Source organism: Phyllobates terribilis, unplaced genomic scaffold, assembly GCF_046119375.1.
Source record: "Phyllobates terribilis strain yellow unplaced genomic scaffold, ASM4611937v1 Scaffold_1240__1_contigs__length_345683, whole genome shotgun sequence".
Lineage (NCBI taxonomy): Eukaryota > Metazoa > Chordata > Amphibia > Anura > Dendrobatidae > Phyllobates > Phyllobates terribilis.
The window spans coordinates 102,229-127,785 of NW_027364000.1; positions in this window are offsets into that span (position 1 = coordinate 102,229).

Here is a 25,557-nt window from a genome sequence, read left to right on the forward strand (position 1 = left end):
GGATAGGGTCCCAATCAAACAAAGTTGTTGATTAGCCATTGAACCTTTCAGGTCATGTGATCAGTCACATTCCTGGAAGGAATTTCAAGATGTGGTAATGTATACGATGGATGAGTGTACATATATATATATATATATATATATATATATATAAGTGTTTGTGTGTGTGGAGCTGCATGAGTATATAAGAGAGCTGTTGGTGTATGTAAGAAAGCTGTGTACAAGTATGTAGCAAAACAGTGCGTGTATGTAACAGAGGTGTGAGTGCATACTTCAAAGCTGTAGAAAAGCTATATGTGTTAGAACTGTGTTTGTGTATGGAGGAGAGTTGTGTGTGTATTTCGGAAAATTGCGTGTGTGATAGTAGTAGAGTTGTGTGTATGCAGGAGAGATGTGTGTATGTAGGAAAGAGGGTGGAAACTTATCAATGCTATAGGACCTATGCAAGAACCTAACATGATCAAATTTGACTCATGACAATACAGCTTTAAAAAATGCATTGGCAGCAATTGTACCAATCATCTACTTTCAATGAATTATCAGCAAATTGGTGAAAGTACACCTATTAAAAAAAAAATAACAGCCTCCTCCATATCCCCTCTAGCTGTCCTGTCCATCACCAAGATAGGTGCGTTTTCTGCCATTTTAGGTAGAAGTAATGTTCAACCAATTTGCTTCTAATTTAGACAAAGTAGTAGGAAAGTTTATCAAACAAACTCTACATATGAGCTCTATCTATTTTACAATACGTGTAATATGTATTCACAAAATGTCCATTTTCTATATGTGTGAACTTCACATCTTTTTTTTTTTTAGTAAGTTTTAGTGCATGATGAGGTGGTGTTTACCTATAGGATCCACCATCTCTTGGACTGGGCACCATTGATGGTATTTATTGGGCCCCACGTTCTTAAGTAAATCTCAATATTGCTTCAAAAAGGTAGCTATGCATATACAGTTTACAGACAGAATGTTAACATATTAAGCAAGAGTGTGACAACTTATCAGTGCTAAATGTGCCATAAAAAAACCCAGCATGTAAAATTCTTAGCTTTGACAAGTGACAACATATCTGGCAAAATGCATTGTAAACCAAATGTAATTTTTAGCTGCAGTAAATTTTAGACAATCAAAATGATGTTAAAATGTGTGTTTCTTACAGTCTAGAGGCTGCTTATTCTGATGGAGGAAAACACTGACAGCATCCTTCATGATCACTGAAAGAACTGTTCTCCTTTCTCCTGCCCCACACTGATCTATCTGATCGGTGCAGTGCAGGGGAGAAAGTCACCAGGACTTGCACGGATGTTGCGCATCCTGTGTAGCTGAAAAAACTTCTGCAAGACTAGCCCTTGGACCTCTTTATGAAAAGAAGAACGACACTCCTGATATGTGAGGTGGCATGGATAGGGTCCCAATCAAACAAAGTTGTTGATTAGCCATTGAACCTTTCAGGTCATGTGATCAGTCACATTCCTGGAAGGAATTTCAAGATGTGGTAACGTATACGATGGATGAGTGTACATATATATATATATATATATATATATATATATATAAGTGTTTGTGTGTGTGGAGCTGCATGAGTATATAAGAGAGCTGTTGGTGTATGTAAGAAAGCTGTGTACAAGTATGTAGCAAAACAGTGCGTGTATTTAACAGAGGTGTGAGTGCATACTTCAAAGCTGTAGAAAAGCTATATGTGTTAGAACTGTGTTTGTGTATGGAGGAGAGTTGTGTGTGTATTTCGGAAAATTGCGTGTGTGATAGTAGTAGAGTTGTGTGTATGCAGGAGAGATGTGTGTATGTAGGAAAGAGGGTGGAAACTTATCAATGCTATAGGACCTATGCAAGAACCTAACATGATCAAATTTGACTCATGACAATACAGCTTTAAAAAATGCATTGGCAGCAATTGTACCGATCATCTACTTTCAGTGAATTATCAGCAAATTGGTGAAAGTACACCTATTAAAAAAAAAATAACAGCCTCCTCCATATCCCCTCTAGCTGTCCTGTCCATCACCAAGATAGGTGCGTTTTCTGCCATTTTAGGTAGAAGTAATGTTCAACCAATTTGCTTCTAATTTAGACAAAGTAGTAGGAAAGTTTATCAAACAAACTCTACATATGAGCTCTATCTATTTTACAATACGTGTAATATGTATTCACAAAATGTCCATTTTCTATATGTGTGAACTTCACATCTTTTTTTTTTTTAGTAAGTTTTAGTGCATGATGAGGTGGTGTTTACCTATAGGATCCACCATCTCTTGGACTGGGCACCATTGATGGTATTTATTGGGCCCCACGTTCTTAAGTAAATCTCAATATTGCTTCAAAAAGGTAGCTATGCATATACAGTTTACAGACAGAATGTTAACATATTAAGCAAGAGTGTGACAACTTATCAGTGCTAAATGTGCCATAAAAAAACCCAGCATGTAAAATTCTTAGCTTTGACAAGTGACAACATATCTGGCAAAATGCATTGTAAACCAAATGTAATTTTTAGCTGCAGTAAATTTTAGACAATCAAAATGATGTTAAAATGTGTGCGTTTCTTACAGTCTAGAGGCTGCTTATTCTGATGGAGGAAAACACTGACAGCATCCTTCATGATCACTGAAAGAACTGTTCTCCTTTCTCCTGCCCCACACTGATCTATCTGATCGGTGCAGTGCAGGGGAGAAAGTCACCAGGACTTGCACGGATGTTGCGCATCCTGTGTAGCTGAAAAAACTTCTGCAAGACTAGCCCTTGGACCTCTTTATGAAAAGAAGAACGACACTCCTGATATGTGAGGTGGCATGGATAGGGTCCCAATCAAACAAAGTTGTTGATTAGCCATTGAACCTTTCAGGTCATGTGATCAGTCACATTCCTGGAAGGAATTTCAAGATGTGGTAATGTATACGATGGATGAGTGTACATATATATATATATATATATATATATATATATATAAGTGTTTGTGTGTGTGGAGCTGCATGAGTATATAAGAGAGCTGTTGGTGTATGTAAGAAAGCTGTGTACAAGTATGTAGCAAAACAGTGCGTGTATGTAACAGAGGTGTGAGTGCATACTTCAAAGCTGTAGAAAAGCTATATGTGTTAGAACTGTGTTTGTGTATGGAGGAGAGTTGTGTGTGTATTTCGGAAAATTGCGTGTGTGATAGTAGTAGAGTTGTGTGTATGCAGGAGAGATGTGTGTATGTAGGAAAGAGGGTGGAAACTTATCAATGCTATAGGACCTATGCAAGAACCTAACATGATCAAATTTGACTCATGACAATACAGCTTTAAAAAATGCATTGGCAGCAATTGTACCAATCATCTACTTTCAATGAATTATCAGCAAATTGGTGAAAGTACACCTATTAAAAAAAAAATAACAGCCTCCTCCATATCCCCTCTAGCTGTCCTGTCCATCACCAAGATAGGTGCGTTTTCTGCCATTTTAGGTAGAAGTAATGTTCAACCAATTTGCTTCTAATTTAGACAAAGTAGTAGGAAAGTTTATCAAACAAACTCTACATATGAGCTCTATCTATTTTACAATACGTGTAATATGTATTCACAAAATGTCCATTTTCTATATGTGTGAACTTCACATCTTTTTTTTTTTTAGTAAGTTTTAGTGCATGATGAGGTGGTGTTTACCTATAGGATCCACCATCTCTTGGACTGGGCACCATTGATGGTATTTATTGGGCCCCACGTTCTTAAGTAAATCTCAATATTGCTTCAAAAAGGTAGCTATGCATATACAGTTTACAGACAGAATGTTAACATATTAAGCAAGAGTGTGACAACTTATCAGTGCTAAATGTGCCATAAAAAAACCCAGCATGTAAAATTCTTAGCTTTGACAAGTGACAACATATCTGGCAAAATGCATTGTAAACCAAATGTAATTTTTAGCTGCAGTAAATTTTAGACAATCAAAATGATGTTAAAATGTGTGTGTTTCTTACAGTCTAGAGGCTGCTTATTCTGATGGAGGAAAACACTGACAGCATCCTTCATGATCACTGAAAGAACTGTTCTCCTTTCTCCTGCCCCACACTGATCTATCTGATCGGTGCAGTGCAGGGGAGAAAGTCACCAGGACTTGCACGGATGTTGCGCATCCTGTGTAGCTGAAAAAACTTCTGCAAGACTAGCCCTTGGACCTCTTTATGAAAAGAAGAACGACACTCCTGATATGTGAGGTGGCATGGATAGGGTCCCAATCAAACAAAGTTGTTGATTAGCCATTGAACCTTTCAGGTCATGTGATCAGTCACATTCCTGGAAGGAATTTCAAGATGTGGTAATGTATACGATGGATGAGTGTACATATATATATATATATATATATATATATATATAAGTGTTTGTGTGTGTGGAGCTGCATGAGTATATAAGAGAGCTGTTGGTGTATGTAAGAAAGCTGTGTACAAGTATGTAGCAAAACAGTGCGTGTATGTAACAGAGGTGTGAGTGCATACTTCAAAGCTGTAGAAAAGCTATATGTGTTAGAACTGTGTTTGTGTATGGAGGAGAGTTGTGTGTGTATTTCGGAAAATTGCGTGTGTGATAGTAGTAGAGTTGTGTGTATGCAGGAGAGATGTGTGTATGTAGGAAAGAGGGTGGAAACTTATCAATGCTATAGGACCTATGCAAGAACCTAACATGATCAAATTTGACTCATGACAATACAGCTTTAAAAAATGCATTGGCAGCAATTGTACCAATCATCTACTTTCAATGAATTATCAGCAAATTGGTGAAAGTACACCTATTAAAAAAAAAATAACAGCCTCCTCCATATCCCCTCTAGCTGTCCTGTCCATCACCAAGATAGGTGCGTTTTCTGCCATTTTAGGTAGAAGTAATGTTCAACCAATTTGCTTCTAATTTAGACAAAGTAGTAGGAAAGTTTATCAAACAAACTCTACATATGAGCTCTATCTATTTTACAATACGTGTAATATGTATTCACAAAATGTCCATTTTCTATATGTGTGAACTTCACATCTTTTTTTTTTTTAGTAAGTTTTAGTGCATGATGAGGTGGTGTTTACCTATAGGATCCACCATCTCTTGGACTGGGCACCATTGATGGTATTTATTGGGCCCCACGTTCTTAAGTAAATCTCAATATTGCTTCAAAAAGGTAGCTATGCATATACAGTTTACAGACAGAATGTTAACATATTAAGCAAGAGTGTGACAACTTATCAGTGCTAAATGTGCCATAAAAAAACCCAGCATGTAAAATTCTTAGCTTTGACAAGTGACAACATATCTGGCAAAATGCATTGTAAACCAAATGTAATTTTTAGCTGCAGTAAATTTTAGACAATCAAAATGATGTTAAAATGTGTGTTTCTTACAGTCTAGAGGCTGCTTATTCTGATGGAGGAAAACACTGACAGCATCCTTCATGATCACTGAAAGAACTGTTCTCCTTTCTCCTGCCCCACACTGATCTATCTGATCGGTGCAGTGCAGGGGAGAAAGTCACCAGGACTTGCACGGATGTTGCGCATCCTGTGTAGCTGAAAAAACTTCTGCAAGACTAGCCCTTGGACCTCTTTATGAAAAGAAGAACGACACTCCTGATATGTGAGGTGGCATGGATAGGGTCCCAATCAAACAAAGTTGTTGATTAGCCATTGAACCTTTCAGGTCATGTGATCAGTCACATTCCTGGAAGGAATTTCAAGATGTGGTAACGTATACGATGGATGAGTGTACATATATATATATATATATATATATATATATATATATAAGTGTTTGTGTGTGTGGAGCTGCATGAGTATATAAGAGAGCTGTTGGTGTATGTAAGAAAGCTGTGTACAAGTATGTAGCAAAACAGTGCGTGTATTTAACAGAGGTGTGAGTGCATACTTCAAAGCTGTAGAAAAGCTATATGTGTTAGAACTGTGTTTGTGTATGGAGGAGAGTTGTGTGTGTATTTCGGAAAATTGCGTGTGTGATAGTAGTAGAGTTGTGTGTATGCAGGAGAGATGTGTGTATGTAGGAAAGAGGGTGGAAACTTATCAATGCTATAGGACCTATGCAAGAACCTAACATGATCAAATTTGACTCATGACAATACAGCTTTAAAAAATGCATTGGCAGCAATTGTACCGATCATCTACTTTCAGTGAATTATCAGCAAATTGGTGAAAGTACACCTATTAAAAAAAAAATAACAGCCTCCTCCATATCCCCTCTAGCTGTCCTGTCCATCACCAAGATAGGTGCGTTTTCTGCCATTTTAGGTAGAAGTAATGTTCAACCAATTTGCTTCTAATTTAGACAAAGTAGTAGGAAAGTTTATCAAACAAACTCTACATATGAGCTCTATCTATTTTACAATACGTGTAATATGTATTCACAAAATGTCCATTTTCTATATGTGTGAACTTCACATCTTTTTTTTTTTTAGTAAGTTTTAGTGCATGATGAGGTGGTGTTTACCTATAGGATCCACCATCTCTTGGACTGGGCACCATTGATGGTATTTATTGGGCCCCACGTTCTTAAGTAAATCTCAATATTGCTTCAAAAAGGTAGCTATGCATATACAGTTTACAGACAGAATGTTAACATATTAAGCAAGAGTGTGACAACTTATCAGTGCTAAATGTGCCATAAAAAAACCCAGCATGTAAAATTCTTAGCTTTGACAAGTGACAACATATCTGGCAAAATGCATTGTAAACCAAATGTAATTTTTAGCTGCAGTAAATTTTAGACAATCAAAATGATGTTAAAATGTGTGCGTTTCTTACAGTCTAGAGGCTGCTTATTCTGATGGAGGAAAACACTGACAGCATCCTTCATGATCACTGAAAGAACTGTTCTCCTTTCTCCTGCCCCACACTGATCTATCTGATCGGTGCAGTGCAGGGGAGAAAGTCACCAGGACTTGCACGGATGTTGCGCATCCTGTGTAGCTGAAAAAACTTCTGCAAGACTAGCCCTTGGACCTCTTTATGAAAAGAAGAACGACACTCCTGATATGTGAGGTGGCATGGATAGGGTCCCAATCAAACAAAGTTGTTGATTAGCCATTGAACCTTTCAGGTCATGTGATCAGTCACATTCCTGGAAGGAATTTCAAGATGTGGTAATGTATACGATGGATGAGTGTACATATATATATATATATATATATATATATATATATAAGTGTTTGTGTGTGTGGAGCTGCATGAGTATATAAGAGAGCTGTTGGTGTATGTAAGAAAGCTGTGTACAAGTATGTAGCAAAACAGTGCGTGTATGTAACAGAGGTGTGAGTGCATACTTCAAAGCTGTAGAAAAGCTATATGTGTTAGAACTGTGTTTGTGTATGGAGGAGAGTTGTGTGTGTATTTCGGAAAATTGCGTGTGTGATAGTAGTAGAGTTGTGTGTATGCAGGAGAGATGTGTGTATGTAGGAAAGAGGGTGGAAACTTATCAATGCTATAGGACCTATGCAAGAACCTAACATGATCAAATTTGACTCATGACAATACAGCTTTAAAAAATGCATTGGCAGCAATTGTACCAATCATCTACTTTCAATGAATTATCAGCAAATTGGTGAAAGTACACCTATTAAAAAAAAAATAACAGCCTCCTCCATATCCCCTCTAGCTGTCCTGTCCATCACCAAGATAGGTGCGTTTTCTGCCATTTTAGGTAGAAGTAATGTTCAACCAATTTGCTTCTAATTTAGACAAAGTAGTAGGAAAGTTTATCAAACAAACTCTACATATGAGCTCTATCTATTTTACAATACGTGTAATATGTATTCACAAAATGTCCATTTTCTATATGTGTGAACTTCACATCTTTTTTTTTTTTAGTAAGTTTTAGTGCATGATGAGGTGGTGTTTACCTATAGGATCCACCATCTCTTGGACTGGGCACCATTGATGGTATTTATTGGGCCCCACGTTCTTAAGTAAATCTCAATATTGCTTCAAAAAGGTAGCTATGCATATACAGTTTACAGACAGAATGTTAACATATTAAGCAAGAGTGTGACAACTTATCAGTGCTAAATGTGCCATAAAAAAACCCAGCATGTAAAATTCTTAGCTTTGACAAGTGACAACATATCTGGCAAAATGCATTGTAAACCAAATGTAATTTTTAGCTGCAGTAAATTTTAGACAATCAAAATGATGTTAAAATGTGTGTGTTTCTTACAGTCTAGAGGCTGCTTATTCTGATGGAGGAAAACACTGACAGCATCCTTCATGATCACTGAAAGAACTGTTCTCCTTTCTCCTGCCCCACACTGATCTATCTGATCGGTGCAGTGCAGGGGAGAAAGTCACCAGGACTTGCACGGATGTTGCGCATCCTGTGTAGCTGAAAAAACTTCTGCAAGACTAGCCCTTGGACCTCTTTATGAAAAGAAGAACGACACTCCTGATATGTGAGGTGGCATGGATAGGGTCCCAATCAAACAAAGTTGTTGATTAGCCATTGAACCTTTCAGGTCATGTGATCAGTCACATTCCTGGAAGGAATTTCAAGATGTGGTAATGTATACGATGGATGAGTGTACATATATATATATATATATATATATATATAAGTGTTTGTGTGTGTGGAGCTGCATGAGTATATAAGAGAGCTGTTGGTGTATGTAAGAAAGCTGTGTACAAGTATGTAGCAAAACAGTGCGTGTATGTAACAGAGGTGTGAGTGCATACTTCAAAGCTGTAGAAAAGCTATATGTGTTAGAACTGTGTTTGTGTATGGAGGAGAGTTGTGTGTGTATTTCGGAAAATTGCGTGTGTGATAGTAGTAGAGTTGTGTGTATGCAGGAGAGATGTGTGTATGTAGGAAAGAGGGTGGAAACTTATCAATGCTATAGGACCTATGCAAGAACCTAACGTGATCAAATTTGACTCATGACAATACAGCTTTAAAAAATGCATTGGCAGCAATTGTACCGATCATCTACTTTCAATGAATTATCAGCAAATTGGTGAAAGTACACCTATTAAAAAAAAAATAACAGCCTCCTCCATATCCCCTCTAGCTGTCCTGTCCATCACCAAGATAGGTGCGTTTTCTGCCATTTTAGGTAGAAGTAATGTTCAACCAATTTGCTTCTAATTTAGACAAAGTAGTAGGAAAGTTTATCAAACAAACTCTACATATGAGCTCTATCTATTTTACAATACGTGTAATATGTATTCACAAAATGTCCATTTTCTATATGTGTGAACTTCACATCTTTTTTTTTTTTAGTAAGTTTTAGTGCATGATGAGGTGGTGTTTACCTATAGGATCCACCATCTCTTGGACTGGGCACCATTGATGGTATTTATTGGGCCCCACGTTCTTAAGTAAATCTCAATATTGCTTCAAAAAGGTAGCTATGCATATACAGTTTACAGACAGAATGTTAACATATTAAGCAAGAGTGTGACAACTTATCAGTGCTAAATGTGCCATAAAAAAACCCAGCATGTAAAATTCTTAGCTTTGACAAGTGACAACATATCTGGCAAAATGCATTGTAAACCAAATGTAATTTTTAGCTGCAGTAAATTTTAGACAATCAAAATGATGTTAAAATGTGTGCGTTTCTTACAGTCTAGAGGCTGCTTATTCTGATGGAGGAAAACACTGACAGCATCCTTCATGATCACTGAAAGAACTGTTCTCCTTTCTCCTGCCCCACACTGATCTATCTGATCGGTGCAGTGCAGGGGAGAAAGTCACCAGGACTTGCACGGATGTTGCGCATCCTGTGTAGCTGAAAAAACTTCTGCAAGACTAGCCCTTGGACCTCTTTATGAAAAGAAGAACGACACTCCTGATATGTGAGGTGGCATGGATAGGGTCCCAATCAAACAAAGTTGTTGATTAGCCATTGAACCTTTCAGGTCATGTGATCAGTCACATTCCTGGAAGGAATTTCAAGATGTGGTAATGTATACGATGGATGAGTGTACATATATATATATATATATATATATATATATAAGTGTTTGTGTGTGTGGAGCTGCATGAGTATATAAGAGAGCTGTTGGTGTATGTAAGAAAGCTGTGTACAAGTATGTAGCAAAACAGTGCGTGTATGTAACAGAGGTGTGAGTGCATACTTCAAAGCTGTAGAAAAGCTATATGTGTTAGAACTGTGTTTGTGTATGGAGGAGAGTTGTGTGTGTATTTCGGAAAATTGCGTGTGTGATAGTAGTAGAGTTGTGTGTATGCAGGAGAGATGTGTGTATGTAGGAAAGAGGGTGGAAACTTATCAATGCTATAGGACCTATGCAAGAACCTAACGTGATCAAATTTGACTCATGACAATACAGCTTTAAAAAATGCATTGGCAGCAATTGTACCGATCATCTACTTTCAATGAATTATCAGCAAATTGGTGAAAGTACACCTATTAAAAAAAAAATAACAGCCTCCTCCATATCCCCTCTAGCTGTCCTGTCCATCACCAAGATAGGTGCGTTTTCTGCCATTTTAGGTAGAAGTAATGTTCAACCAATTTGCTTCTAATTTAGACAAAGTAGTAGGAAAGTTTATCAAACAAACTCTACATATGAGCTCTATCTATTTTACAATACGTGTAATATGTATTCACAAAATGTCCATTTTCTATATGTGTGAACTTCACATCTTTTTTTTTTTTAGTAAGTTTTAGTGCATGATGAGGTGGTGTTTACCTATAGGATCCACCATCTCTTGGACTGGGCACCATTGATGGTATTTATTGGGCCCCACGTTCTTAAGTAAATCTCAATATTGCTTCAAAAAGGTAGCTATGCATATACAGTTTACAGACAGAATGTTAACATATTAAGCAAGAGTGTGACAACTTATCAGTGCTAAATGTGCCATAAAAAAACCCAGCATGTAAAATTCTTAGCTTTGACAAGTGACAACATATCTGGCAAAATGCATTGTAAACCAAATGTAATTTTTAGCTGCAGTAAATTTTAGACAATCAAAATGATGTTAAAATGTGTGCGTTTCTTACAGTCTAGAGGCTGCTTATTCTGATGGAGGAAAACACTGACAGCATCCTTCATGATCACTGAAAGAACTGTTCTCCTTTCTCCTGCCCCACACTGATCTATCTGATCGGTGCAGTGCAGGGGAGAAAGTCACCAGGACTTGCACGGATGTTGCGCATCCTGTGTAGCTGAAAAAACTTCTGCAAGACTAGCCCTTGGACCTCTTTATGAAAAGAAGAACGACACTCCTGATATGTGAGGTGGCATGGATAGGGTCCCAATCAAACAAAGTTGTTGATTAGCCATTGAACCTTTCAGGTCATGTGATCAGTCACATTCCTGGAAGGAATTTCAAGATGTGGTAATGTATACGATGGATGAGTGTACATATATATATATATATATATATATATATATAAGTGTTTGTGTGTGTGGAGCTGCATGAGTATATAAGAGAGCTGTTGGTGTATGTAAGAAAGCTGTGTACAAGTATGTAGCAAAACAGTGCGTGTATGTAACAGAGGTGTGAGTGCATACTTCAAAGCTGTAGAAAAGCTATATGTGTTAGAACTGTGTTTGTGTATGGAGGAGAGTTGTGTGTGTATTTCGGAAAATTGCGTGTGTGATAGTAGTAGAGTTGTGTGTATGCAGGAGAGATGTGTGTATGTAGGAAAGAGGGTGGAAACTTATCAATGCTATAGGACCTATGCAAGAACCTAACATGATCAAATTTGACTCATGACAATACAGCTTTAAAAAATGCATTGGCAGCAATTGTACCGATCATCTACTTTCAATGAATTATCAGCAAATTGGTGATAGTACACCTATTAAAAAAAAAATAACAGCCTCCTCCATATCCCCTCTAGCTGTCCTGTCCATCACCAAGATAGGTGCGTTTTCTGCCATTTTAGGTAGAAGTAATGTTCAACCAATTTGCTTCTAATTTAGACAAAGTAGTAGGAAAGTTTATCAAACAAACTCTACATATGAGCTCTATCTATTTTACAATACGTGTAATATGTATTCACAAAATGTCCATTTTCTATATGTGTGAACTTCACATCTTTTTTTTTTTTAGTAAGTTTTAGTGCATGATGAGGTGGTGTTTACCTATAGGATCCACCATCTCTTGGACTGGGCACCATTGATGGTATTTATTGGGCCCCACGTTCTTAAGTAAATCTCAATATTGCTTCAAAAAGGTAGCTATGCATATACAGTTTACAGACAGAATGTTAACATATTAAGCAAGAGTGTGACAACTTATCAGTGCTAAATGTGCCATAAAAAAACCCAGCATGTAAAATTCTTAGCTTTGACAAGTGACAACATATCTGGCAAAATGCATTGTAAACCAAATGTAATTTTTAGCTGCAGTAAATTTTAGACAATCAAAATGATGTTAAAATGTGTGCGTTTCTTACAGTCTAGAGGCTGCTTATTCTGATGGAGGAAAACACTGACAGCATCCTTCATGATCACTGAAAGAACTGTTCTCCTTTCTCCTGCCCTACACTGATCTATCTGATCGGTGCAGTGCAGGGGAGAAAGTCACCAGGACTTACACGGATGTTGCGCATCCTGTGTAGCTGAAAAAACTTCTGCAAGACTAGCCCTTGGACCTCTTTATGAAAAGAAGAACGACACTCCTGATATGTGAGGTGGCATGGATAGGGTCCCAATCAAACAAAGTTGTTGATTAGCCATTGAACCTTTCAGGTCATGTGATCAGTCACATTCCTGGAAGGAATTTCAAGATGTGGTAATGTATACGATGGATGAGTGTACATATATATATATATATATATATATATATATATATAAGTGTTTGTGTGTGTGGAGCTGCATGAGTATATAAGAGAGCTGTTGGTGTATGTAAGAAAGCTGTGTACAAGTATGTAGCAAAACAGTGCGTGTATGTAACAGAGGTGTGAGTGCATACTTCAAAGCTGTAGAAAAGCTATATGTGTTAGAACTGTGTTTGTGTATGGAGGAGAGTTGTGTGTGTATTTCGGAAAATTGCGTGTGTGATAGTAGTAGAGTTGTGTGTATGCAGGAGAGATGTGTGTATGTAGGAAAGAGGGTGGAAACTTATCAATGCTATAGGACCTATGCAAGAACCTAACATGATCAAATTTGACTCATGACAATACAGCTTTAAAAAATGCATTGGCAGCAATTGTACCGATCATCTACTTTCAATGAATTATCAGCAAATTGGTGAAAGTACACCTATTAAAAAAAAAATAACAGCCTCCTCCATATCCCCTCTAGCTGTCCTGTCCATCACCAAGATAGGTGCGTTTTCTGCCATTTTAGGTAGAAGTAATGTTCAACCAATTTGCTTCTAATTTAGACAAAGTAGTAGGAAAGTTTATCAAACAAACTCTACATATGAGCTCTATCTATTTTACAATACGTGTAATATGTATTCACAAAATGTCCATTTTCTATATGTGTGAACTTCACATCTTTTTTTTTTTTAGTAAGTTTTAGTGCATGATGAGGTGGTGTTTACCTATAGGATCCACCATCTCTTGGACTGGGCACCATTGATGGTATTTATTGGGCCCCACGTTCTTAAGTAAATCTCAATATTGCTTCAAAAAGGTAGCTATGCATATACAGTTTACAGACAGAATGTTAACATATTAAGCAAGAGTGTGACAACTTATCAGTGCTAAATGTGCCATAAAAAAACCCAGCATGTAAAATTCTTAGCTTTGACAAGTGACAACATATCTGGCAAAATGCATTGTAAACCAAATGTAATTTTTAGCTGCAGTAAATTTTAGACAATCAAAATGATGTTAAAATGTGTGCGTTTCTTACAGTCTAGAGGCTGCTTATTCTGATGGAGGAAAACACTGACAGCATCCTTCATGATCACTGAAAGAACTGTTCTCCTTTCTCCTGCCCCACACTGATCTATCTGATCGGTGCAGTGCAGGGGAGAAAGTCACCAGGACTTGCACGGATGTTGCGCATCCTGTGTAGCTGAAAAAACTTCTGCAAGACTAGCCCTTGGACCTCTTTATGAAAAGAAGAATGACACTCCTGATATGTGAGGTGGCATGGATAGGGTCCCAATCAAACAAAGTTGTTGATTAGCCATTGAACCTTTCAGGTCATGTGATCAGTCACATTCCTGGAAGGAATTTCAAGATGTGGTAATGTATACGATGGATGAGTGTACATATATATATATATATATATATATATATATATAAGTGTTTGTGTGTGTGGAGCTGCATGAGTATATAAGAGAGCTGTTGGTGTATGTAAGAAAGCTGTGTACAAGTATGTAGCAAAACAGTGCGTGTATGTAACAGAGGTGTGAGTGCATACTTCAAAGCTGTAGAAAAGCTATATGTGTTAGAACTGTGTTTGTGTATGGAGGAGAGTTGTGTGTGTATTTTGGAAAATTGCGTGTGTGATAGTAGTAGAGTTGTGTGTATGCAGGAGAGATGTGTGTATGTAGGAAAGAGGGTGGAAACTTATCAATGCTATAGGACCTATGCAAGAACCTAACATGATCAAATTTGACTCATGACAATACAGCTTTAAAAAATGCATTGGCAGCAATTGTACCGATCATCTACTTTCAATGAATTATCAGCAAATTGGTGAAAGTACACCTATTAAAAAAAAAATAACAGCCTCCTCCATATCCCCTCTAGCTGTCCTGTCCATCACCAAGATAGGTGCGTTTTCTGCCATTTTAGGTAGAAGTAATGTTCAACCAATTTGCTTCTAATTTAGACAAAGTAGTAGGAAAGTTTATCAAACAAACTCTACATATGAGCTCTATCTATTTTACAATACGTGTAATATGTATTCACAAAATGTCCATCTTCTATATGTGTGAACTTCACATCTTTTTTTTTTTTAGTAAGTTTTAGTGCATGATGAGGTGGTGTTTACCTATAGGATCCACCATCTCTTGGACTGGGCACCATTGATGGTATTTATTGGGCCCCACGTTCTTAAGTAAATCTCAATATTGCTTCAAAAAGGTAGCTATGCATATACAGTTTACAGACAGAATGTTAACATATTAAGCAAGAGTGTGACAACTTATCAGTGCTAAATGTGCCATAAAAAAACCCAGCATGTAAAATTCTTAGCTTTGACAAGTGACAACATATCTGGCAAAATGCATTGTAAACCAAATGTAATTTTTAGCTGCAGTAAATTTTAGACAATCAAAATGATGTTAAAATGTGTGCGTTTCTTACAGTCTAGAGGCTGCTTATTCTGATGGAGGAAAACACTGACAGCATCCTTCATGATCACTGAAAGAACTGTTCTCCTTTCTCCTGCCCCACACTGATCTATCTGATCGGTGCAGTGCAGGGGAGAAAGTCACCAGGACTTGCACGGATGTTGCGCATCCTGTGTAGCTGAAAAAACTTCTGCAAGACTAGCCCTTGGACCTCTTTATGAAAAGAAGAACGACACTCCTGATATGTGAGGTGGCATGGATAGGGTCCCAATCAAACAAAGTTGTTGATTAGCCATTGAACCTTTCAGGTCATGTGATCAGTCACATTCCTGGAAGGAATTTCAAGATGTGGTAATGTATACGATGGATGAGTGTACATATATATATATATATATATATATATATATATATGTGTTTGTGTGTGTGGAGCTGCATGAGTATATAAGAGAGCTGTTGGTGTATGTAAGAAAGCTGTGTACAAGTATGTAGCAAAACAGTGCGTGTATGTAACAGAGGTGTGAGTGCATACTTCAAAGCTGTAGAAAAGCTATATGTGTTAGAACTGTGTTTGTGTATGGAGGAGAGTTGTGTGTGTATTTCGGAAAATTGCGTGTGTGATAGTAGTAGAGTTGTGTGTATGCAGGAGAGATGTGTGTATGTAGGAAAGAGGGTGGAAACTTATCAATGCTATAGGACCTATGCAAGAACCTAACATGATCAAATTTGACTCATGACAATACAGCTTTAAAAAATGCATTGGCAGCAATTGTACCGATCATCTACTTTCAATGAATTATCAGCAAATTGGTGAAAGTACACCTATTAAAAAAAAAATAACAGCCTCCTCCATATCCCCTCTAGCTGTCCTGTCCATCACCAAGATAGGTGCGTTTTCTGCCATTTTAGGTAGAAGTAATGTTCAACCAATTTGCTTCTAATTTAGACAAAGTAGTAGGAAAGTTTATCAAACAAACTCTACATATGAGCTCTATCTATTTTACAATACGTGTAATATGTATTCACAAAATGTCCATTTTCTATATGTGTGAACTTCACATCTTTTTTTTTTTTAGTAAGTTTTAGTGCATGATGAGGTGGTGTTTACCTATAGGATCCACCATCTCTTGGACTGGGCACCATTGATGGTATTTATTGGGCCCCACGTTCTTAAGTAAATCTCAATATTGCTTCAAAAAGGTAGCTATGCATATACAGTTTACAGACAGAATGTTAACATATTAAGCAAGAGTGTGACAACTTATCAGTGCTAAATGTGCCATAAAAAAACCCAGCATGTAAAATTCTTAGCTTTGACAAGTGACAACATATCTGGCAAAATGCATTGTAAACCAAATGTAATTTTTAGCTGCAGTAAATTTTAGACAATCAAAATGATGTTAAAATGTGTGCGTTTCTTACAGTCTAGAGGCTGCTTATTCTGATGGAGGAAAACACTGACAGCATCCTTCATGATCACTGAAAGAACTGTTCTCCTTTCTCCTGCCCCACACTGATCTATCTGATCGGTGCAGTGCAGGGGAGAAAGTCACCAGGACTTGCACGGATGTTGCGCATCCTGTGTAGCTGAAAAAACTTCTGCAAGACTAGCCCTTGGACCTCTTTATGAAAAGAAGAACGACACTCCTGATATGTGAGGTGGCATGGATAGGGTCCCAATCAAACAAAGTTGTTGATTAGCCATTGAACCTTTCAGGTCATGTGATCAGTCACATTCCTGGAAGGAATTTCAAGATGTGGTAATGTATACGATGGATGAGTGTACATATATATATATATATATATATATATATATATAAGTGTTTGTGTGTGTGGAGCTGCATGAGTATATAAGAGAGCTGTTGGTGTATGTAAGAAAGCTGTGTACAAGTATGTAGCAAAACAGTGCGTGTATGTAACAGAGGTGTGAGTGCATACTTCAAAGCTGTAGAAAAGCTATATGTGTTAGAACTGTGTTTGTGTATGGAGGAGAGTTGTGTGTGTATTTCGGAAAATTGCGTGTGTGATAGTAGTAGAGTTGTGTGTATGCAGGAGAGATGTGTGTATGTAGGAAAGAGGGTGGAAACTTATCAATGCTATAGGACCTATGCAAGAACCTAACATGATCAAATTTGACTCATGACAATACAGCTTTAAAAAATGCATTGGCAGCAATTGTACCGATCATCTACTTTCAATGAATTATCAGCAAATTGGTGAAAGTACACCTATTAAAAAAAAAATAACAGCCTCCTCCATATCCCCTCTAGCTGTCCTGTCCATCACCAAGATAGGTGCGTTTTCTGCCATTTTAGGTAGAAGTAATGTTCAACCAATTTGCTTCTAATTTAGACAAAGTAGTAGGAAAGTTTATCAAACAAACTCTACATATGAGCTCTATCTATTTTACAATACGTGTAATATGTATTCACAAAATGTCCATTTTCTATATGTGTGAACTTCACATCTTTTTTTTTTTAGTAAGTTTTAGTGCATGATGAGGTGGTGTTTACCTATAGGATCCACCATCTCTTGGACTGGGCACCATTGATGGTATTTATTGGGCCCCACGTTCTTAAGTAAATCTCAATATTGCTTCAAAAAGGTAGCTATGCATATACAGTTTACAGACAGAATGTTAACATATTAAGCAAGAGTGTGACAACTTATCAGTGCTAAATGTGCCATAAAAAAACCCAGCATGTAAAATTCTTAGCTTTGACAAGTGACAACATATCTGGCAAAATGCATTGTAAACCAAATGTAATTTTTAGCTGCAGTAAATTTTAGACAATCAAAATGATGTTAAAATGTGTGCGTTTCTTACAGTCTAGAGGCTGCTTATTCTGATGGAGGAAAACACTGACAGCATCCTTCATGATCACTGAAAGAACTGTTCTCCTTTCTCCTGCCCCACACTGATCTATCTGATCGGTGCAGTGCAGGGGAGAAAGTCACCAGGACTTGCACGGATGTTGCGCATCCTGTGTAGCTGAAAAAACTTCTGCAAGACTAGCCCTTGGACCTCTTTATGAAAAGAAGAACGACACTCCTGATATGTGAGGTGGCATGGATAGGGTCCCAATCAAACAAAGTTGTTGATTAGCCATTGAACCTTTCAGGTCATGTGATCAGTCACATTCCTGGAAGGAATTTCAAGATGTGGTAATGTATACGATGGATGAGTGTACATATATATATATATATATATATATATATATATATGTGTTTGTGTGTGTGGAGCTGCATGAGTATATAAGAGAGCTGTTGGTGTATGTAAGAAAGCTGTGTACAAGTATGTAGCAAAACAGTGCGTGTATGTAACAGAGGTGTGAGTGCATACTTCAAAGCTGTAGAAAAGCTATATGTGTTAGAACTGTGTTTGTGTATGGAGGAGAGTTGTGTGTGTATTTCGGAAAATTGCGTGTGTGATAGTAGTAGAGTTGTGTGTATGCAGGAGAGATGTGTGTATGTAGGAAAGAGGGTGGAAACTTATCAATGCTATAGGACCTATGCAAGAACCTAACATGATCAAATTTGACTCATGACAATACAGCTTTAAAAAATGCATTGGCAGCAATTGTACCGATCATCTACTTTCAATGAATTATCAGCAAATTGGTGAAAGTACACCTATTAAAAAAAAAATAACAGCCTCCTCCATATCCCCTCTAGCTGTCCTGTCCATCACCAAGATAGGTGCGTTTTCTGCCATTTTAGGTAGAAGTAATGTTCAACCAATTTGCTTCTAATTTAGACAAAGTAGTAGGAAAGTTTATCAAACAAACTCTACATATGAGCTCTATCTATTTTACAATACGTGTAATATGTATTCACAAAATGTCCATCTTCTATATGTGTGAACTTCACATCTTTTTTTTTTTTAGTAAGTTTTAGTGCATGATGAGGTGGTGTTTACCTATAGGATCCACCATCTCTTGGACTGGGCACCATTGATGGTATTTATTGGGCCCCACGTTCTTAAGTAAATCTCAATATTGCTTCAAAAAGGTAGCTATGCATATACAGTTTACAGACAGAATGTTAACATATTAAGCAAGAGTGTGACAACTTATCAGTGCTAAATGTGCCATAAAAAAACCCAGCATGTAAAATTCTTAGCTTTGACAAGTGACAACATATCTGGCAAAATGCATTGTAAACCAAATGTAATTTTTAGCTGCAGTAAATTTTAGACAATCAAAATGATGTTAAAATGTGTGCGTTTCTTACAGTCTAGAGGCTGCTTATTCTGATGGAGGAAAACACTGACAGCATCCTTCATGATCACTGAAAGAACTGTTCTCCTTTCTCCTGCCCCACACTGATCTATCTGATCGGTGCAGTGCAGGGGAGAAAGTCACCAGGACTTGCACGGATGTTGCGCATCCTGTGTAGCTGAAAAAACTTCTGCAAGACTAGCCCTTGGACCTCTTTATGAAAAGAAGAACGACACTCCTGATATGTGAGGTGGCATGGATAGGGTCCCAATCAAACAAAGTTGTTGATTAGCCATTGAACCTTTCAGGTCATGTGATCAGTCACATTCCTGGAAGGAATTTCAAGATGTGGTAATGTATACGATGGATGAGTGTACATATATATATATATATATATATATATATATATAAGTGTTTGTGTGTGTGGAGCTGCATGAGTATATAAGAGAGCTGTTGGTGTATGTAAGAAAGCTGTGTACAAGTATGTAGCAAAACAGTGCGTGTATGTAACAGAGGTGTGAGTGCATACTTCAAAGCTGTAGAAAAGCTATATGTGTTAGAACTGTGTTTGTGTATGGAGGAGAGTTGTGTGTGTATTTCGGAAAATTGCGTGTGTGATAGTAGTAGAGTTGTGTGTATGCAGGAGAGATGTGTGTATGTAGGAAAGAGGGTGGAAACTTATCAATGCTATAGGACCTATGCAAGAACCTAACATGATCAAATTTGACTCATGACAATACAGCTTTAAAAAATGCATTGGCAGCAATTGTACCGATCATCTACTTTCAATGAATTATCAGCAAATTGGTGAAAGTACACCTATTAAAAAAAAAATAACAGCCTCCTCCATATCCCCTCTAGCTGTCCTGTCCATCACCAAGATAGGTGCGTTTTCTGCCATTTTAGGTAGAAGTAATGTTCAACCAATTTGCTTCTAATTTAGACAAAGTAGTAGGAAAGTTTATCAAACAAACTCTACATATGAGCTCTATCTATTTTACAATACGTGTAATATGTATTCACAAAATGTCCATTTTCTATATGTGTGAACTTCACATCTTTTTTTTTTTTAGTAAGTTTTAGTGCATGATGAGGTGGTGTTTACCTATAGGATCCACCATCTCTTGGACTGGGCACCATTGATGGTATTTATTGGGCCCCACGTTCTTAAGTAAATCTCAATATTGCTTCAAAAAGGTAGCTATGCATATACAGTTTACAGACAGAATGTTAACATATTAAGCAAGAGTGTGACAACTTATCAGTGCTAAATGTGCCATAAAAAAACCCAGCATGTAAAATTCTTAGCTTTGACAAGTGACAACATATCTGGCAAAATGCATTGTAAACCAAATGTAATTTTTAGCTGCAGTAAATTTTAGACAATCAAAATGATGTTAAAATGTGTGCGTTTCTTACAGTCTAGAGGCTGCTTATTCTGATGGAGGAAAACACTGACAGCATCCTTCATGATCACTGAAAGAACTGTTCTCCTTTCTCCTGCCCCACACTGATCTATCTGATCGGTGCAGTGCAGGGGAGAAAGTCACCAGGACTTGCACGGATGTTGCGCATCCTGTGTAGCTGAAAAAACTTCTGCAAGACTAGCCCTTGGACCTCTTTATGAAAAGAAGAACGACACTTCTGATATGTGAGGTGGCATGGATAGGGTCCCAATCAAACAAAGTTGTTGATTAGCCATTGAACCTTTCAGGTCATGTGATCAGTCACATTCCTGGAAGGAATTTCAAGATGTGGTAATGTATACGATGGATGAGTGTACATATATATATATATATATATATATATATATAAGTGTTTGTGTGTGTGGAGCTGCATGAGTATATAAGAGAGCTGTTGGTGTATGTAAGAAAGCTGTGTACAAGTATGTAGCAAAACAGTGCGTGTATGTAACAGAGGTGTGAGTGCATACTTCAAAGCTGTAGAAAAGCTATATGTGTTAGAACTGTGTTTGTGTATGGAGGAGAGTTGTGTGTGTATTTCGGAAAATTGCGTGTGTGATAGTAGTAGAGTTGTGTGTATGCAGGAGAGATGTGTGTATGTAGGAAAGAGGGTGGAAACTTATCAATGCTATAGGACCTATGCAAGAACCTAACATGATCAAATTTGACTCATGACAATACAGCTTTAAAAAATGCATTGGCAGCAATTGTACCGATCATCTACTTTCAATGAATTATCAGCAAATTGGTGATAGTACACCTATTAAAAAAAAAATAACAGCCTCCTCCATATCCCCTCTAGCTGTCCTGTCCATCACCAAGATAGGTGCGTTTTCTGCCATTTTAGGTAGAAGTAATGTTCAACCAATTTGCTTCTAATTTAGACAAAGTAGTAGGAAAGTTTATCAAACAAACTCTACATATGAGCTCTATCTATTTTACAATACGTGTAATATGTATTCACAAAATGTCCATTTTCTATATGTGTGAACTTCACATCTTTTTTTTTTTAGTAAGTTTTAGTGCATGATGAGGTGGTGTTTACCTATAGGATCCACCATCTCTTGGACTGGGCACCATTGATGGTATTTATTGGGCCCCACGTTCTTAAGTAAATCTCAATATTGCTTCAAAAAGGTAGCTATGCATATACAGTTTACAGACAGAATGTTAACATATTAAGCAAGAGTGTGACAACTTATCAGTGCTAAATGTGCCATAAAAAAACCCAGCATGTAAAATTCTTAGCTTTGACAAGTGACAACATATCTGGCAAAATGCATTGTAAACCAAATGTAATTTTTAGCTGCAGTAAATTTTAGACAATCAAAATGATGTTAAAATGTGTGCGTTTCTTACAGTCTAGAGGCTGCTTATTCTGATGGAGGAAAACACTGACAGCATCCTTCATGATCACTGAAAGAACTGTTCTCCTTTCTCCTGCCCCACACTGATCTATCTGATCGGTGCAGTGCAGGGGAGAAAGTCACCAGGACTTGCACGGATGTTGCGCATCCTGTGTAGCTGAAAAAACTTCTGCAAGACTAGCCCTTGGACCTCTTTATGAAAAGAAGAACGACACTCCTGATATGTGAGGTGGCATGGATAGGGTCCCAATCAAACAAAGTTGTTGATTAGCCATTGAACCTTTCAGGTCATGTGATCAGTCACATTCCTGGAAGGAATTTCAAGATGTGGTAATGTATACGATGGATGAGTGTACATATATATATATATATATATATATATATAAGTGTTTGTGTGTGTGGAGCTGCATGAGTATATAAGAGAGCTGTTGGTGTATGTAAGAAAGCTGTGTACAAGTATGTAGCAAAACAGTGCGTGTATGTAACAGAGGTGTGAGTGCATACTTCAAAGCTGTAGAAAAGCTATATGTGTTAGAACTGTGTTTGTGTATGGAGGAGAGTTGTGTGTGTATTTCGGAAAATTGCGTGTGTGATAGTAGTAGAGTTGTGTGTATGCAGGAGAGATGTGTGTATGTAGGAAAGAGGGTGGAAACTTATCAATGCTATAGGACCTATGCAAGAACCTAACATGATCAAATTTGACTCATGACAATACAGCTTTAAAAAATGCATTGGCAGCAATTGTACCGATCATCTACTTTCAATGAATTATCAGCAAATTGGTGAAAGTACACCTATTAAAAAAAAAATAACAGCCTCCTCCATATCCCCTCTAGCTGTCCTGTCCATCACCAAGATAGGTGCGTTTTCTGCCATTTTAGGTAGAAGTAATGTTCAACCAATTTGCTTCTAATTTAGACAAAGTAGTAGGAAAGTTTATCAAACAAACTCTACATATGAGCTCTATCTATTTTACAATACGTGTAATATGTATTCACAAAATGTCCATTTTCTATATGTGTGAACTTCACATCTTTTTTTTTTTTAGTAAGTTTTAGTGCATGATGAGGTGGTGTTTACCTATAGGATCCACCATCTCTTGGACTGGGCACCATTGATGGTATTTATTGGGCCCCACGTTCTTAAGTAAATCTCAATATTGCTTCAAAAAGGTAGCTATGCATATACAGTTTACAGACAGAATGTTAACATATTAAGCAAGAGTGTGACAACTTATCAGTGCTAAATGTGCCATAAAAAAACCCAGCATGTAAAATTCTTAGCTTTGACAAGTGACAACATATCTGGCAAAATGCATTGTAAACCAAATGTAATTTTTAGCTGCAGTAAATTTTAGACAATCAAAATGATGTTAAAATGTGTGCGTTTCTTACAGTCTAGAGGCTGCTTATTCTGATGGAGGAAAACACTGACAGCATCCTTCATGATCACTGAAAGAACTGTTCTCCTTTCTCCTGCCCCACACTGATCTATCTGATCGGTGCAGTGCAGGGGAGAAAGTCACCAGGACTTGCACGGATGTTGCGCATCCTGTGTAGCTGAAAAAACTTCTGCAAGACTAGCCCTTGGACCTCTTTATGAAAAGAAGAACGACACTCCTGATATGTGAGGTGGCATGGATAGGGTCCCAATCAAACAAAGTTGTTGATTAGCCATTGAACCTTTCAGGTCATGTGATCAGTCACATTCCTGGAAGGAATTTCAAGATGTGGTAATGTATACGATGGATGAGTGTACATATATATATATATATATATATATATAAGTGTTTGTGTGTGTGGAGCTGCATGAGTATATAAGAGAGCTGTTGGTGTATGTAAGAAAGCTGTGTACAAGTATGTAGCAAAACAGTGCGTGTATGTAACAGAGGTGTGAGTGCATACTTCAAAGCTGTAGAAAAGCTATATGTGTTAGAACTGTGTTTGTGTATGGAGGAGAGTTGTGTGTGTATTTCGGAAAATTGCGTGTGTGATAGTAGTAGAGTTGTGTGTATGCAGGAGAGATGTGTGTATGTAGGAAAGAGGGTGGAAACTTATCAATGCTATAGGACCTATGCAAGAACCTAACATGATCAAATTTGACTCATGACAATACAGCTTTAAAAAATGCATTGGCAGCAATTGTACCGATCATCTACTTTCAATGAATTATCAGCAAATTGGTGATAGTACACCTATTAAAAAAAAAATAACAGCCTCCTCCATATCCCCTCTAGCTGTCCTGTCCATCACCAAGATAGGTGCGTTTTCTGCCATTTTAGGTAGAAGTAATGTTCAACCAATTTGCTTCTAATTTAGACAAAGTAGTAGGAAAGTTTATCAAACAAACTCTACATATGAGCTCTATCTATTTTACAATACGTGTAATATGTATTCACAAAATGTCCATTTTCTATATGTGTGAACTTCACATCTTTTTTTTTTTAGTAAGTTTTAGTGCATGATGAGGTGGTGTTTACCTATAGGATCCACCATCTCTTGGACTGGGCACCATTGATGGTATTTATTGGGCCCCACGTTCTTAAGTAAATCTCAATATTGCTTCAAAAAGGTAGCTATGCATATACAGTTTACAGACAGAATGTTAACATATTAAGCAAGAGTGTGACAACTTATCAGTGCTAAATGTGCCATAAAAAAACCCAGCATGTAAAATTCTTAGCTTTGACAAGTGACAACATATCTGGCAAAATGCATTGTAAACCAAATGTAATTTTTAGCTGCAGTAAATTTTAGACAATCAAAATGATGTTAAAATGTGTGCGTTTCTTACAGTCTAGAGGCTGCTTATTCTGATGGAGGAAAACACTGACAGCATCCTTCATGATCACTGAAAGAACTGTTCTCCTTTCTCCTGCCCTACACTGATCTATCTGATCGGTGCAGTGCAGGGGAGAAAGTCACCAGGACTTACACGGATGTTGCGCATCCTGTGTAGCTGAAAAAACTTCTGCAAGACTAGCCCTTGGACCTCTTTATGAAAAGAAGAACGACACTCCTGATATGTGAGGTGGCATGGATAGGGTCCCAATCAAACAAAGTTGTTGATTAGCCATTGAACCTTTCAGGTCATGTGATCAGTCACATTCCTGGAAGGAATTTCAAGATGTGGTAATGTATACGATGGATGAGTGTACATATATATATATATATATATATATATATATATATGTGTTTGTGTGTGTGGAGCTGCATGAGTATATAAGAGAGCTGTTGGTGTATGTAAGAAAGCTGTGTACAAGTATGTAGCAAAACAGTGCGTGTATGTAACAGAGGTGTGA